This window comes from Triturus cristatus, chromosome 4_1, assembly GCF_964204655.1.
Source record: "Triturus cristatus chromosome 4_1, aTriCri1.1, whole genome shotgun sequence".
Lineage (NCBI taxonomy): Eukaryota > Metazoa > Chordata > Amphibia > Caudata > Salamandridae > Triturus > Triturus cristatus.
The window spans coordinates 29,802,361-29,817,017 of record NC_140585.1 but is presented as its reverse complement, the minus strand read 5'-3'; positions in this window follow the sequence as shown (position 1 = coordinate 29,817,017).

Sequence of the window (14,657 nt, the reverse complement as noted above, 5' to 3'; positions counted from 1 at the left end):
TGTGTTCCTGGCCCTGCCAAGGGTAGGTTGGTAAATCAGCTGTGAGGGTATCCTGGAGCTGAGCAGGTTTGTGTGTGCCTGGCCCTGCCGAGGGTAGGCTGGTAAATCAGCTGTGAGGGTATCCTGGATCTGAGCAGGTTGGTGTGTGCCTGGCCCTGCCAAGGGTAGGCTGGTAAATTAGCTGTGAGGGTAGCCTGGAGCTGAGCAGGTTTGTGTGTGCCTGGCCCTGCCAAGGGTAGGCTGGTAAATCAGCTGTGAGGGTATCCTGGGGCTGAGCAGGTTTGTGTGTGCCTGGCTCTGTGTAGGGTAGGTGGCCGTGCCAAGGGTAGGCTGGTAAATCAGCTGTGAGGGTATCCTGGAGCTGAGCAGGTTTGTGTGTGCCTGGCACTGCCAAGGTTAGGCTAGTAAATCAGCTGTGAGGGTATCCTGGAGCAGAGCAGGTTTGTGTGTGCCTGGCCCTGCCAAGGGTAGGCTGGTAAATAAGCTGTGAGGGTATCCTGGAGCTGAGCAGGTTTGTGTGTGCCTGGCCCTGCCAAGGGTAGGCTGGTAAATCAGCTGTGAGGGTATCCTGGGGCTGAGCAGGTTTGTGTGTGCCTGGCCATGCCATGGGTAGGCTGGTACATCCGCTGTGAGGGTATCCTGGAGCTGAGCAGGTTTGTGTGTGCCTGGCCCTGCCGAGGGTAGGCTGGTAAATCAGCTGTGAGGGTATCCGGGAGCTGAGCAGGTTTGTGTGTGCCTGACCCTGCCGAGGGTAGGCTGGTAAATCAGCTGTGAGGGTATCTGGGAGCTGAGCAAGATTGTGTGTGCCTGGCCCTGCCGAGCGTAGGCTGGTAAATCAGCTGTGAGGGTATCCGGGAGCTGAGCAGGTTTGTGTGTGCCTGGCCCTGCCGAGGGTAGGCTGGTAAATCAGCTGTGAGGGTATCCTGGAGCTGAGCAGGTTGGTGTGTGCCTGGCCCTGCCAAGGGTAGGCTGGTAAATCAGCTGTGACGGTATCCTGGGGCTGATCAGGTTTGTGTGTGCCTGGCCCTGCCAAGGGTAGGCTGGTAAATCAGCTGTGAGGGTATCAGGGAGCTGAGCAGGTTTGTGTGTGCCTGGCCCTGCCAAGGGTAGGCTGGTAAATGAGCTGTGAGGGTATCCTGGTGCTGAGCAGGTGTGCGTCCCTGGCTCTGCGTAGGGTAGGCTGGTAAATCAGCTGTGAGGGTATGCGGGAGCTGAGCAGGTTTGTGTGTGCTTGGCCCTGCCGAGGGTAGGTTGGTAAATCAGCTGTGAGGGTTTCCTGGAGCTGAGCAGGTTTGTGTGTGCCTGGCCCTGCCGTGGGTAGGTTGGTAAATCAGCTGTGAGGGTATCCTGGAGCTGAGCAGGTTGGTGTGTGCCTGGCCCTGCCAAGGGTAGGCTGGTAAATCAGCTGTGACGGTATGCTGGAGCTGAGCAGGTTTGTGTGTGCCTGGCCCTGCCGAGGGTAGGCTGGTAAATCAGCTGTGAGGGTTTCCTGGAACTGAGCAGGTTTGTGTGTTCCTGGCCCTGCCAAGGGTAGGTTGGTAAATCAGCTGTGAGGGTATCCTGGAGCTGAGCAGGTTTGTGTGTGCCTGGCCCTGCCAAGGGTAGGCTGGTAAATCAGCTGTGAGGGTATCCTGGGGCTGAGCAGGTTTGTGTGTGCCTGGCTCTGTGTGGGGTAGGTGGCCCTGCCAAGGGTAGGCTGGTAAATCAGCTGTAAGGGTATCCTGGAGCTGAGCAGGTTTGTGTGTGCCTGGCCCTGCCAAGGGTAGGCTGGTAAATCAGCTGTGAGGGTATCCTGGAGCTGAGCAGGTTTGTGTGTGCCTGGCCCTGCCAAGGGTAGGCTGGTAAATCAGCTGTGAGGGTATCCTGGTGCTACGCAGGTTTGTGTGTGCCTGGCCCTGCCAAGGGTAGGCTGGTAAATCAGCTCTGAGGGTATCCGGGAGCTGAGCAGGTTTGTGTGTGCCTGGCCCTGCCAAGGGTAGGCTGGTAAATCAGCTGTGAGGGTATCCTGGGGCTGAGCAGGTGTGTGTCCCTGGCTCTGTGTAGGGTAGGCTGGTAAATCAGCTGTGAGGGTATGCGGGTGCTGAGCAGGTTTGTGTGTCCCTGGCCCTGCCGAGGGTAGGTTGGTAAATCAGCTGTGAGGGTATCCTGGAGCTGAGCAGGTTTGTGTGTGCCTGGCCCTGCCAAGGGTAGGTTGGTAAATCAGCTGTGAGGGTATCTGGGATCTGATCAGGTTTGTGTGTGCCTGGCCCTGCCGAGGGTAGGCTGGTAAATCAGCTGTGAGGGTATCCTGAAGCTGAGCAGGTTTGTGTGTTCCTGGCCCTGCCAAGGGTAGGTTGGTAAATCAGCTGTGAGGGTATCCTGGAGCTGAGCAGGTTTGTGTGTGCCTGGCCCTGCCGAGGGTAGGCTGGTAAATCAGCTGTGAGGGTATCCTGGATCTGAGCAGGTTGGTGTGTGCCTGGCCCTGCCAAGGGTAGGCTGGTAAATTAGCTGTGAGGGTAGCCTGGAGCTGAGCAGGTTTGTGTGTGCCTGGCCCTGCCAAGGGTAGGCTGGTAAATCAGCTGTGAGGGTATCCTGGGGCTGAGCAGGTTTGTGTGTGCCTGGCTCTGTGTAGGGTAGGTGGCCGTGCCAAGGGTAGGCTGGTAAATCAGCTGTGAGGGTATCCTGGAGCTGAGCAGGTTTGTGTGTGCCTGGCACTGCCAAGGTTAGGCTAGTAAATCAGCTGTGAGGGTATCCTGGAGCAGAGCAGGTTTGTGTGTGCCTGGCCCTGCCAAGGGTAGGCTGGTAAATAAGCTGTGAGGGTATCCTGGAGCTGAGCAGGTTTGTGTGTGCCTGGCCCTGCCAAGGGTAGGCTGGTAAATCAGCTGTGAGGGTATCCTGGGGCTGAGCAGGTTTGTGTGTGCCTGGCCATGCCATGGGTAGGCTGGTACATCTGCTGTGAGGGTATCCTGGAGCTGAGCAGGTTTGTGTGTGCCTGGCCCTGCCGAGGGTAGGCTGGTAAATCAGCTGTGAGGGTATCCGGGAGCTGAGCAGGTTTGTGTGTGCCTGACCCTGCCGAGGGTAGGCTGGTAAATCAGCTGTGAGGGTATCTGGGAGCTGAGCAAGATTGTGTGTGCCTGGCCCTGCCGAGCGTAGGCTGGTAAATCAGCTGTGAGGGTATCCGGGAGCTGAGCAGGTTTGTGTGTGCCTGGCCCTGCCGAGGGTAGGCTGGTAAATCAGCTGTGAGGGTATCCTGGAGCTGAGCAGGTTGGTGTGTGCCTGGCCCTGCCAAGGGTAGGCTGGTAAATCAGCTGTGACGGTATCCTGGGGCTGAGCAGGTTTGTGTGTGCCTGGCCCTGCCAAGGGTAGGCTGGTAAATCAGCTGTGAGGGTATCAGGGAGCTGAGCAGGTTTGTGTGTGCCTGGCCCTGCCAAGGGTAGGCTGGTAAATGAGCTGTGAGGGTATCCTGGTGCTGAGCAGGTGTGCGTCCCTGGCTCTGCGTAGGGTAGGCTGGTAAATCAGCTGTGAGGGTATGCGGGAGCTGAGCAGGTTTGTGTGTGCTTGGCCCTGCCGAGGGTAGGTTGGTAAATCAGCTGTGAGGGTTTCCTGGAGCTGAGCAGGTTTGTGTGTGCCTGGCCCTGCCAAGGGTAGGCTGGTAAATCAGCTGTGAGGGTATCCTGGGGCTGAGCAGGTTTGTGTGTGCCTGGCTCTGTGTGTGGTAGGTGGCCGTGCCAAGGGTAGGCTGGTAAATCAGCTGTGAGGGTATCCTGGAGCTGAGCAGGTTTGTGTGTGCCTGGCACTGCCAAGGTTAGGCTAGTAAATCAGCTGTGAGGGTATCCTGGAGCTGAGCAGGTTTGTGTGTGCCTGGCCCTGCCAAGGGTAGGCTGGTAAATAAGCTGTGAGGGTATCCTGGAGCTGAGCAGGTTTGTGTGTGCCTGGCCCTGCCGAGGGTAGGCTGGTAAATCAGCTGTGAGGTTATCCGGGAGCTGAGCAGGTTTGTGTGTGCCTGGCCCTGCTGAGGGTAGGCTGGTAAATCAGCTGTGAGGGTATACCGGAGCTGAGCAGGTTTGTGTGTGCCTGGCCCTGCCGAGGGTAGGCTGGTAAATCAGCTGTGAGGGTATCCTGGAGCTGAGCAGGTTTGTGTGTGCCTGGCCCTGCCAAGGGTAGGCTGGTAAATCAGCTGTGAGGGTATCAGGGAGCTGAGCAGGTTTGTGTGTGCCTGGCCCTGCCAAGGGTAGGCTGGTAAATGAGCTGTGAGGGTATCCTAGTGCTGAGCAGGTGTGCGTCCCTGGCTCTGCGTAGGGTAGGCTGGTAAATCAGCTGTGAGGGTATGCGGGAGCTGAGCAGGTTTGTGTGTGCTTGGCCCTGCCGAGGGTAGGTTGGTAAATCAGCTGTGAGGGTTTCCTGGAGCTGAGCAGGTTTGTGTGTGCCTGGCCCTGCCGTGGGTAGGTTGGTAAATCAGCTGTGAGGGTATCCTGGAGCTGAGCAGGTTTGTGTGTGCCTGGCCCTGCCAAGGGTAGGCTGGTAAATCAGCTGTGAGGGTATCCTGGAGCTGGGCAGGTTTGTGTGTGCCTGGCTCTGCCAAGGGTAGGCTGGTAAATTAGCTTTGAGGGTATCCTGGAGCTGAGCAGGTTTGTGTGTGCCTGGCCCTGCCAAGGGTAGGCTGGTAAATCAGCTGTGAGGGTATCCTGGGGCTGAGCAGGTTTGTGTGTGCCTGGCTCTGTGTAGGGTAGGTGGCCCTGCCAAGGGTAGGCTGGTAAATCAGCTGTGACGGTATCCTGGAGCTGAGCAGGTTTGTGTGTGCCTGGCCCTGCCGAGGGTAGGCTGGTAAATCAGCTGTGAGGGTTTCCTGAAACTGAGCAGGTTTGTGTGTTCCTGGCCCTGCCAAGGGTAGGTTGGTAAATCAGCTGTGAGGGTATCCTGGAGCTGAGCAGGTTTGTGTGTGTCTGGCCATGCCAAGGGTAGGCTGGTAAATCAGCTGTGAGGGTATCCTGGAGCTGAGCAGGTTTGTGTGTGCCTGGCTCTGCCAAGGGTAGGCTGGTAAATTAGCTTTGAGGGTATCCTGGAGCTGAGCAGGTTTGTGTGTGCCTGGCCCTGCCAAGGGTAGGCTGGTAAATCAGCTGTGAGGGTATCCTGGGGCTGAGCAGGTTTGTGTGTGCCTGGCTCTGTGTAGGGTAGGTGGCCCTGCCAAGGGTAGGCTGGTAAATCAGCTGTAAGGGAATCCTGGAGCTGAGCAGGTTTGTGTGTGCCTGGCCCTGCCAAGGGTAGGCTGGTAAATCAGCTGTGAGGGTATCCTGGAGCTGAGCAGGTTTGTGTGTGCCTGGCCCTGCCAAGGGTAGGCTGGTAAATCATCTGTGAGGGTATCCTGGTGCTACGCAGGTTTGTGTGTGCCTGGCCCTGCCAAGGGTAGGCTGGTAAATCAGCTCTGAGGGTATCCGGGAGCTGAGCAGGTTTGTGTGTGCCTGGCCCTGCCAAGGGTAGGCTGGTAAATCAGCTGTGAGGGTATCCTGGGGCTGAGCAGGTGTGCGTCCCTGGCTCTGTGTAGGGTAGGCTAGTAAATCAGCTGTGAGGGTTGCGGGTGCTGAGCAGGTTTGTGTGTGCCTGGCCCTGCCGAGGGTAGGTTGGTAAATCAGCTGTGAGGGTATCCTGGAGCTGAGCAGGTTTGTGTGTGCCTGGCCCTGCCAAGGGTAGGTTGGTAAATCAGCTGTGAGGGTATCTGGGATCTGATCAGGTTTGTGTGTGCCTGGCCCTGCCAAGGGTAGGTTGGTAAATCAGCTGTGAGGGTATCCTGGAGCTGAGCAGGTTTGTGTGTGCCTGGCCCTGCCAAGGGTAGGCTGGTAAATCAGCTGTGAGGGTATCCTGAGGCTGAGCAGGTTTGTGTGTGCCTGGCCCTGCCAAGGGTAGGCTGGTAAATCAGCTGTGAGGGTATCCTTGACCTGAGCAGGTTTGTATGTGCCTGGCCCTGCCGAGGGTAGGTTGGTAAATCAGCTGTGAGGGTATCCGGGAGCTGATCAGGTTTGTGTGTGCCTGGCCCTGCCGAGGGTAGGTTGGTAAATCAGCTGTGAGGGTATCCTGGAGCTGAGCAGGTTTGTGTGTGCCTGGCCCTGCCGAGGGTAGGCTGGTAAATCAGCTGTGAGGGTATCCTGGGGCTGAGCAGGTTTGTGTGTGCCTGGCCCTGCCGAGGGTAGGCTGGTAAATCAGCTGTGAGGGTATCCTGGAGCTGAGCAGGTTCGTGTGTGCCTGGCCCTGCCGAGGGTAGGCTGGTAAATCAGCTGTGACGGTATCCTGGAGCTGAGCAGGTTTGTGTGTGCCTGGCCCTGCCGAGGCTAGGCTGGTTAATCAGCTGTGAGGGTATCCGGGGGCTGAGCAGGTTTGTGTGTGCCTGGCCCTGCCAAGGGTAGGCTGGTAAATCAGCTGTGAGGGTATCCTGGGGCTGAGCAGGTTTGTGTGTGCCTGGCCGTGCCATGGGTAGGCTGGTACATCCGCTGTGAGGGTATCCTGGAGCTAAGCAGGTTTGTGTGTGCCTGGCCCTGCCGAGGGTAGGCTGGTAAATCACTGTGAGGGTATCCGGGAGCTGAGCAGGTTTGTGTGTGCCTGGCCCTGCCGAGGGTAGGCTGGTAAATCAGCTGTGAGGGTATCTGGGAGCTGAGCAAGATTGTGTGTGCCTGGCCCTGCCGAGCGTAGGCTGGTAAATCAGCTGTGAGGGTATCCGGGAGCTGAGCAGGTTTGTGTGTGCCTGGCCCTGCCGAGGGTAGGCTGGTAAATCAGCTGTGAGGGTATCCTGGAGCTGAGCAGGTTGGTGTGTGCCTGGCCCTGCCGAGGGTAGGCTGGTAAATCAGCTGTGACGGTATCCTGGGGCTGAGCAGTTTTGTGTGTGCCTGGCCCTGCCGAGGGTAGGCTGGTAAATCAGCTGTGAGGGTATCCTGAAGCTGAGCAGGTTTGTGTGTTCCTGGCCCTGCCAAGGGTAGGTTGGTAAATCAGCTGTGAGGGTATCCTGGAGCTGAGCAGGTTTGTGTGTGCCTGGCCCTGCCGAGGGTAGGCTGGTAAATCAGCTGTGAGGGTATCCTGGATCTGAGCAGGTTGGTGTGTGCCTGGCCCTGCCAAGGGTAGGCTGGTAAATTAGCTGTGAGGGTAGCCTGGAGCTGAGCAGGTTTGTGTGTGCCTGGCCCTGCCAAGGGTAGGCTGGTAAATCAGCTGTGAGGGTATCCTGGGGCTGAGCAGGTTTGTGTGTGCCTGGCTCTGTGTAGGGTAGGTGGCCGTGCCAAGGGTAGGCTGGTAAATCAGCTGTGAGGGTATCCTGGAGCTGAGCAGGTTTGTGTGTGCCTGGCACTGCCAAGGTTAGGCTAGTAAATCAGCTGTGAGGGTATCCTGGAGCAGAGCAGGTTTGTGTGTGCCTGGCCCTGCCAAGGGTAGGCTGGTAAATAAGCTGTGAGGGTATCCTGGAGCTGAGCAGGTTTGTGTGTGCCTGGCCCTGCCAAGGGTAGGCTGGTAAATCAGCTGTGAGGGTATCCTGGGGCTGAGCAGGTTTGTGTGTGCCTGGCCATGCCATGGGTAGGCTGGTACATCCGCTGTGAGGGTATCCTGGAGCTGAGCAGGTTTGTGTGTGCCTGGCCCTGCCGAGGGTAGGCTGGTAAATCAGCTGTGAGGGTATCCGGGAGCTGAGCAGGTTTGTGTGTGCCTGACCCTGCCGAGGGTAGACTGGTAAATCAGCTGTGAGGGTATCTGGGAGCTGAGCAAGATTGTGTGTGCCTGGCCCTGCCGAGCGTAGGCTGGTAAATCAGCTGTGAGGGTATCCGGGAGCTGAGCAGGTTTGTGTGTGCCTGGCCCTGCCGAGGGTAGGCTGGTAAATCAGCTGTGAGGGTATCCTGGAGCTGAGCAGGTTGGTGTGTGCCTGGCCCTGCCAAGGGTAGGCTGGTAAATCAGCTGTGACGGTATCCTGGGGCTGATCAGGTTTGTGTGTGCCTGGCCCTGCCAAGGGTAGGCTGGTAAATCAGCTGTGAGGGTATCAGGGAGCTGAGCAGGTTTGTGTGTGCCTGGCCCTGCCAAGGGTAGGCTGGTAAATGAGCTGTGAGGGTATCCTGGTGCTGAGCAGGTGTGCGTCCCTGGCTCTGCGTAGGGTAGGCTGGTAAATCAGCTGTGAGGGTATGCGGGAGCTGAGCAGGTTTGTGTGTGCTTGGCCCTGCCGAGGGTAGGTTGGTAAATCAGCTGTGAGGGTTTCCTGGAGCTGAGCAGGTTTGTGTGTGCCTGGCCCTGCCGTGGGTAGGTTGGTAAATCAGCTGTGAGGGTATCCTGGAGCTGAGCAGGTTGGTGTGTGCCTGGCCCTGCCAAGGGTAGGCTGGTAAATCAGCTGTGACGGTATGCTGGAGCTGAGCAGGTTTGTGTGTGCCTGGCCCTGCCGAGGGTAGGCTGGTAAATCAGCTGTGAGGGTTTCCTGGAACTGAGCAGGTTTGTGTGTTCCTGGCCCTGCCAAGGGTAGGTTGGTAAATCAGCTGTGAGGGTATCCTGGAGCTGAGCAGGTTTGTGTGTGCCTGGCCCTGCCAAGGGTAGGCTGGTAAATCAGCTGTGAGGGTATCCTGGGGCTGAGCAGGTTTGTGTGTGCCTGGCTCTGTGTGGGGTAGGTGGCCCTGCCAAGGGTAGGCTGGTAAATCAGCTGTAAGGGTATCCTGGAGCTGAGCAGGTTTGTGTGTGCCTGGCCCTGCCAAGGGTAGGCTGGTAAATCAGCTGTGAGGGTATCCTGGAGCTGAGCAGGTTTGTGTGTGCCTGGCCCTGCCAAGGGTAGGCTGGTAAATCAGCTGTGAGGGTATCCTGGTGCTACGCAGGTTTGTGTGTGCCTGGCCCTGCCAAGGGTAGGCTGGTAAATCAGCTCTGAGGGTATCCGGGAGCTGAGCAGGTTTGTGTGTGCCTGGCCCTGCCAAGGGTAGGCTGGTAAATCAGCTGTGAGGGTATCCTGGGGCTGAGCAGGTGTGTGTCCCTGGCTCTGTGTAGGGTAGGCTGGTAAATCAGCTGTGAGGGTATGCGGGTGCTGAGCAGGTTTGTGTGTGCCTGGCCCTGCCGAGGGTAGGTTGGTAAATCAGCTGTGAGGGTATCCTGGAGCTGAGCAGGTTTGTGTGTGCCTGGCCCTGCCAAGGGTAGGTTGGTAAATCAGCTGTGAGGGTATCTGGGATCTGATCAGGTTTGTGTGTGCCTGGCCCTGCCGAGGGTAGGTTGGTAAATCAGCTGTGAGGGTATCCTGGAGCTGAGCAGGTTTGTGTGTGCCTGGCCCTGCCAAGGGTAGGCTGGTAAATCAGCTGTGAGGGTATCCTGAGGCTGAGCAGGTTTGTGTGTGCCTGGCCCTGCCAAGGGTAGGCTAGTAAATCAGCTGTGAGGGTATCCTGGAGCTGAGCAGGTTTGTGTGTTCCTGGCCCTGCCAAGGGTAGACTGGTAAATCAGCTGTGAGGGTATCCTGGAGCTGAGCAGGTTTGTGTGTGCCTGGCCCTGCCAAGGGTAGGCTCGTAAATCAGTTGTGAGGGTATCCTGGAGCTGAGCAGGTTTGTGTGTGCCTGGCTCTGTGTAGGGTAGGCTGGTAAATCAGCTGTGAGGGTATCCCGGAGCTGAGCAGGTTTGTGTGTGCCTGGCCCTGCCAAGGGTAGGCTGGCAAATCAGCTGTGAGGGTATCCTGGAGCAGAGCAGGTTTGTGTGTGCCTGGCCCTGCCAAGGGTAGGCTGGTAAATCAGCTGTGAGGGTATCCTGGGGCTGAGCAGGTTTGTGTGTGCCTGGCTCTGTGTAGGGTAGGTGGCCGTGCCAAGGGTAGGCTGGTAAATCAGCTGTGAGGGTATCCTGGAGCTGAGCAGGTTTGTGTGTGCCTGGCACTGCCAAGGTTAGGCTAGTAAATCAGCTGTGAGGGTATCCTGGAGCAGAGCAGGTTTGTGTGTGCCTGGCCCTGCCAAGGGTAGGCTGGTAAATAAGCTGTGAGGGTATCCTGGAGCTGAGCAGGTTTGTGTGTGCCTGGCCCTGCCAAGGGTAGGCTGGTAAATCAGCTGTGAGGGTATCCTGGGGCTGAGCAGGTTTGTGTGTGCCTGGCCATGCCATGGGTAGGCTGGTACATCTGCTGTGAGGGTATCCTGGAGCTGAGCAGGTTTGTGTGTGCCTGGCCCTGCCGAGGGTAGGCTGGTAAATCAGCTGTGAGGGTATCCGGGAGCTGAGCAGGTTTGTGTGTGCCTGACCCTGCCGAGGGTAGGCTGGTAAATCAGCTGTGAGGGTATCTGGGAGCTGAGCAAGATTGTGTGTGCCTGGCCCTGCCGAGCGTAGGCTGGTAAATCAGCTGTGAGGGTATCCGGGAGCTGAGCAGGTTTGTGTGTGCCTGGCCCTGCCGAGGGTAGGCTGGTAAATCAGCTGTGAGGGTATCCTGGAGCTGAGCAGGTTGGTGTGTGCCTGGCCCTGCCAAGGGTAGGCTGGTAAATCAGCTGTGACGGTATCCTGGGGCTGAGCAGGTTTGTGTGTGCCTGGCCCTGCCAAGGGTAGGCTGGTAAATCAGCTGTGAGGGTATCAGGGAGCTGAGCAGGTTTGTGTGTGCCTGGCCCTGCCAAGGGTAGGCTGGTAAATGAGCTGTGAGGGTATCCTGGTGCTGAGCAGGTGTGCGTCCCTGGCTCTGCGTAGGGTAGGCTGGTAAATCAGCTGTGAGGGTATGCGGGAGCTGAGCAGGTTTGTGTGTGCTTGGCCCTGCCGAGGGTAGGTTGGTAAATCAGCTGTGAGGGTTTCCTGGAGCTGAGCAGGTTTGTGTGTGCCTGGCCCTGCCAAGGGTAGGCTGGTAAATCAGCTGTGAGGGTATCCTGGGGCTGAGCAGGTTTGTGTGTGCCTGGCTCTGTGTGTGGTAGGTGGCCGTGCCAAGGGTAGGCTGGTAAATCAGCTGTGAGGGTATCCTGGAGCTGAGCAGGTTTGTGTGTGCCTGGCACTGCCAAGGTTAGGCTAGTAAATCAGCTGTGAGGGTATCCTGGAGCTGAGCAGGTTTGTGTGTGCCTGGCCCTGCCAAGGGTAGGCTGGTAAATAAGCTGTGAGGGTATCCTGGAGCTGAGCAGGTTTGTGTGTGCCTGGCCCTGCCGAGGGTAGGCTGGTAAATCAGCTGTGAGGTTATCCGGGAGCTGAGCAGGTTTGTGTGTGCCTGGCCCTGCTGAGGGTAGGCTGGTAAATCAGCTGTGAGGGTATACCGGAGCTGAGCAGGTTTGTGTGTGCCTGGCCCTGCCGAGGGTAGGCTGGTAAATCAGCTGTGAGGGTATCCTGGAGCTGAGCAGGTTTGTGTGTGCCTGGCCCTGCCAAGGGTAGGCTGGTAAATCAGCTGTGAGGGTATCAGGGAGCTGAGCAGGTTTGTGTGTGCCTGGCCCTGCCAAGGGTAGGCTGGTAAATGAGCTGTGAGGGTATCCTAGTGCTGAGCAGGTGTGCGTCCCTGGCTCTGCGTAGGGTAGGCTGGTAAATCAGCTGTGAGGGTATGCGGGAGCTGAGCAGGTTTGTGTGTGCTTGGCCCTGCCGAGGGTAGGTTGGTAAATCAGCTGTGAGGGTTTCCTGGAGCTGAGCAGGTTTGTGTGTGCCTGGCCCTGCCGTGGGTAGGTTGGTAAATCAGCTGTGAGGGTATCCTGGAGCTGAGCAGGTTTGTGTGTGCCTGGCCCTGCCAAGGGTAGGCTGGTAAATCAGCTGTGAGGGTATCCTGGAGCTGGGCAGGTTTGTGTGTGCCTGGCTCTGCCAAGGGTAGGCTGGTAAATTAGCTTTGAGGGTATCCTGGAGCTGAGCAGGTTTGTGTGTGCCTGGCCCTGCCAAGGGTAGGCTGGTAAATCAGCTGTGAGGGTATCCTGGGGCTGAGCAGGTTTGTGTGTGCCTGGCTCTGTGTAGGGTAGGTGGCCCTGCCAAGGGTAGGCTGGTAAATCAGCTGTGACGGTATCCTGGAGCTGAGCAGGTTTGTGTGTGCCTGGCCCTGCCGAGGGTAGGCTGGTAAATCAGCTGTGAGGGTTTCCTGAAACTGAGCAGGTTTGTGTGTTCCTGGCCCTGCCAAGGGTAGGTTGGTAAATCAGCTGTGAGGGTATCCTGGAGCTGAGCAGGTTTGTGTGTGTCTGGCCATGCCAAGGGTAGGCTGGTAAATCAGCTGTGAGGGTATCCTGGAGCTGAGCAGGTTTGTGTGTGCCTGGCTCTGCCAAGGGTAGGCTGGTAAATTAGCTTTGAGGGTATCCTGGAGCTGAGCAGGTTTGTGTGTGCCTGGCCCTGCCAAGGGTAGGCTGGTAAATCAGCTGTGAGGGTATCCTGGGGCTGAGCAGGTTTGTGTGTGCCTGGCTCTGTGTAGGGTAGGTGGCCCTGCCAAGGGTAGGCTGGTAAATCAGCTGTAAGGGAATCCTGGAGCTGAGCAGGTTTGTGTGTGCCTGGCCCTGCCAAGGGTAGGCTGGTAAATCAGCTGTGAGGGTATCCTGGAGCTGAGCAGGTTTGTGTGTGCCTGGCCCTGCCAAGGGTAGGCTGGTAAATCATCTGTGAGGGTATCCTGGTGCTACGCAGGTTTGTGTGTGCCTGGCCCTGCCAAGGGTAGGCTGGTAAATCAGCTCTGAGGGTATCCGGGAGCTGAGCAGGTTTGTGTGTGCCTGGCCCTGCCAAGGGTAGGCTGGTAAATCAGCTGTGAGGGTATCCTGGGGCTGAGCAGGTGTGCGTCCCTGGCTCTGTGTAGGGTAGGCTAGTAAATCAGCTGTGAGGGTTGCGGGTGCTGAGCAGGTTTGTGTGTGCCTGGCCCTGCCGAGGGTAGGTTGGTAAATCAGCTGTGAGGGTATCCTGGAGCTGAGCAGGTTTGTGTGTGCCTGGCCCTGCCAAGGGTAGGTTGGTAAATCAGCTGTGAGGGTATCTGGGATCTGATCAGGTTTGTGTGTGCCTGGCCCTGCCAAGGGTAGGTTGGTAAATCAGCTGTGAGGGTATCCTGGAGCTGAGCAGGTTTGTGTGTGCCTGGCCCTGCCAAGGGTAGGCTGGTAAATCAGCTGTGAGGGTATCCTGAGGCTGAGCAGGTTTGTGTGTGCCTGGCCCTGCCAAGGGTAGGCTGGTAAATCAGCTGTGAGGGTATCCTTGACCTGAGCAGGTTTGTATGTGCCTGGCCCTGCCGAGGGTAGGTTGGTAAATCAGCTGTGAGGGTATCCGGGAGCTGATCAGGTTTGTGTGTGCCTGGCCCTGCCGAGGGTAGGTTGGTAAATCAGCTGTGAGGGTATCCTGGAGCTGAGCAGGTTTGTGTGTGCCTGGCCCTGCCGAGGGTAGGCTGGTAAATCAGCTGTGAGGGTATCCTGGGGCTGAGCAGGTTTGTGTGTGCCTGGCCCTGCCGAGGGTAGGCTGGTAAATCAGCTGTGAGGGTATCCTGGAGCTGAGCAGGTTCGTGTGTGCCTGGCCCTGCCGAGGGTAGGCTGGTAAATCAGCTGTGACGGTATCCTGGAGCTGAGCAGGTTTGTGTGTGCCTGGCCCTGCCGAGGCTAGGCTGGTTAATCAGCTGTGAGGGTATCCGGGGGCTGAGCAGGTTTGTGTGTGCCTGGCCCTGCCAAGGGTAGGCTGGTAAATCAGCTGTGAGGGTATCCTGGGGCTGAGCAGGTTTGTGTGTGCCTGGCCGTGCCATGGGTAGGCTGGTACATCCGCTGTGAGGGTATCCTGGAGCTAAGCAGGTTTGTGTGTGCCTGGCCCTGCCGAGGGTAGGCTGGTAAATCACTGTGAGGGTATCCGGGAGCTGAGCAGGTTTGTGTGTGCCTGGCCCTGCCGAGGGTAGGCTGGTAAATCAGCTGTGAGGGTATCTGGGAGCTGAGCAAGATTGTGTGTGCCTGGCCCTGCCGAGCGTAGGCTGGTAAATCAGCTGTGAGGGTATCCGGGAGCTGAGCAGGTTTGTGTGTGCCTGGCCCTGCCGAGGGTAGGCTGGTAAATCAGCTGTGAGGGTATCCTGGAGCTGAGCAGGTTGGTGTGTGCCTGGCCCTGCCGAGGGTAGGCTGGTAAATCAGCTGTGACGGTATCCTGGGGCTGAGCAGTTTTGTGTGTGCCTGGCCCTGCCGAGGGTAGGCTGGTAAATCAGCTGTGAGGGTATCCTGAAGCTGAGCAGGTTTGTGTGTTCCTGGCCCTGCCAAGGGTAGGTTGGTAAATCAGCTGTGAGGGTATCCTGGAGCTGAGCAGGTTTGTGTGTGCCTGGCCCTGCCGAGGGTAGGCTGGTAAATCAGCTGTGAGGGTATCCTGGATCTGAGCAGGTTGGTGTGTGCCTGGCCCTGCCAAGGGTAGGCTGGTAAATTAGCTGTGAGGGTAGCCTGGAGCTGAGCAGGTTTGTGTGTGCCTGGCCCTGCCAAGGGTAGGCTGGTAAATCAGCTGTGAGGGTATCCTGGGGCTGAGCAGGTTTGTGTGTGCCTGGCTCTGTGTAGGGTAGGTGGCCGTGCCAAGGGTAGGCTGGTAAATCAGCTGTGAGGGTATCCTGGAGCTGAGCAGGTTTGTGTGTGCCTGGCACTGCCAAGGTTAGGCTAGTAAATCAGCTGTGAGGGTATCCTGGAGCAGAGCAGGTTTGTGTGTGCCTGGCCCTGCCAAGGGTAGGCTGGTAAATAAGCTGTGAGGGTATCCTGGAGCTGAGCAGGTTTGTGTGTGCCTGGCCCTGCCAAGGGTAGGCTGGTAAATCAGCTGTGAGGGTATCCTGGGGCTGAGCAGGTTTGTGTGTGCCTGGCCATGCCATG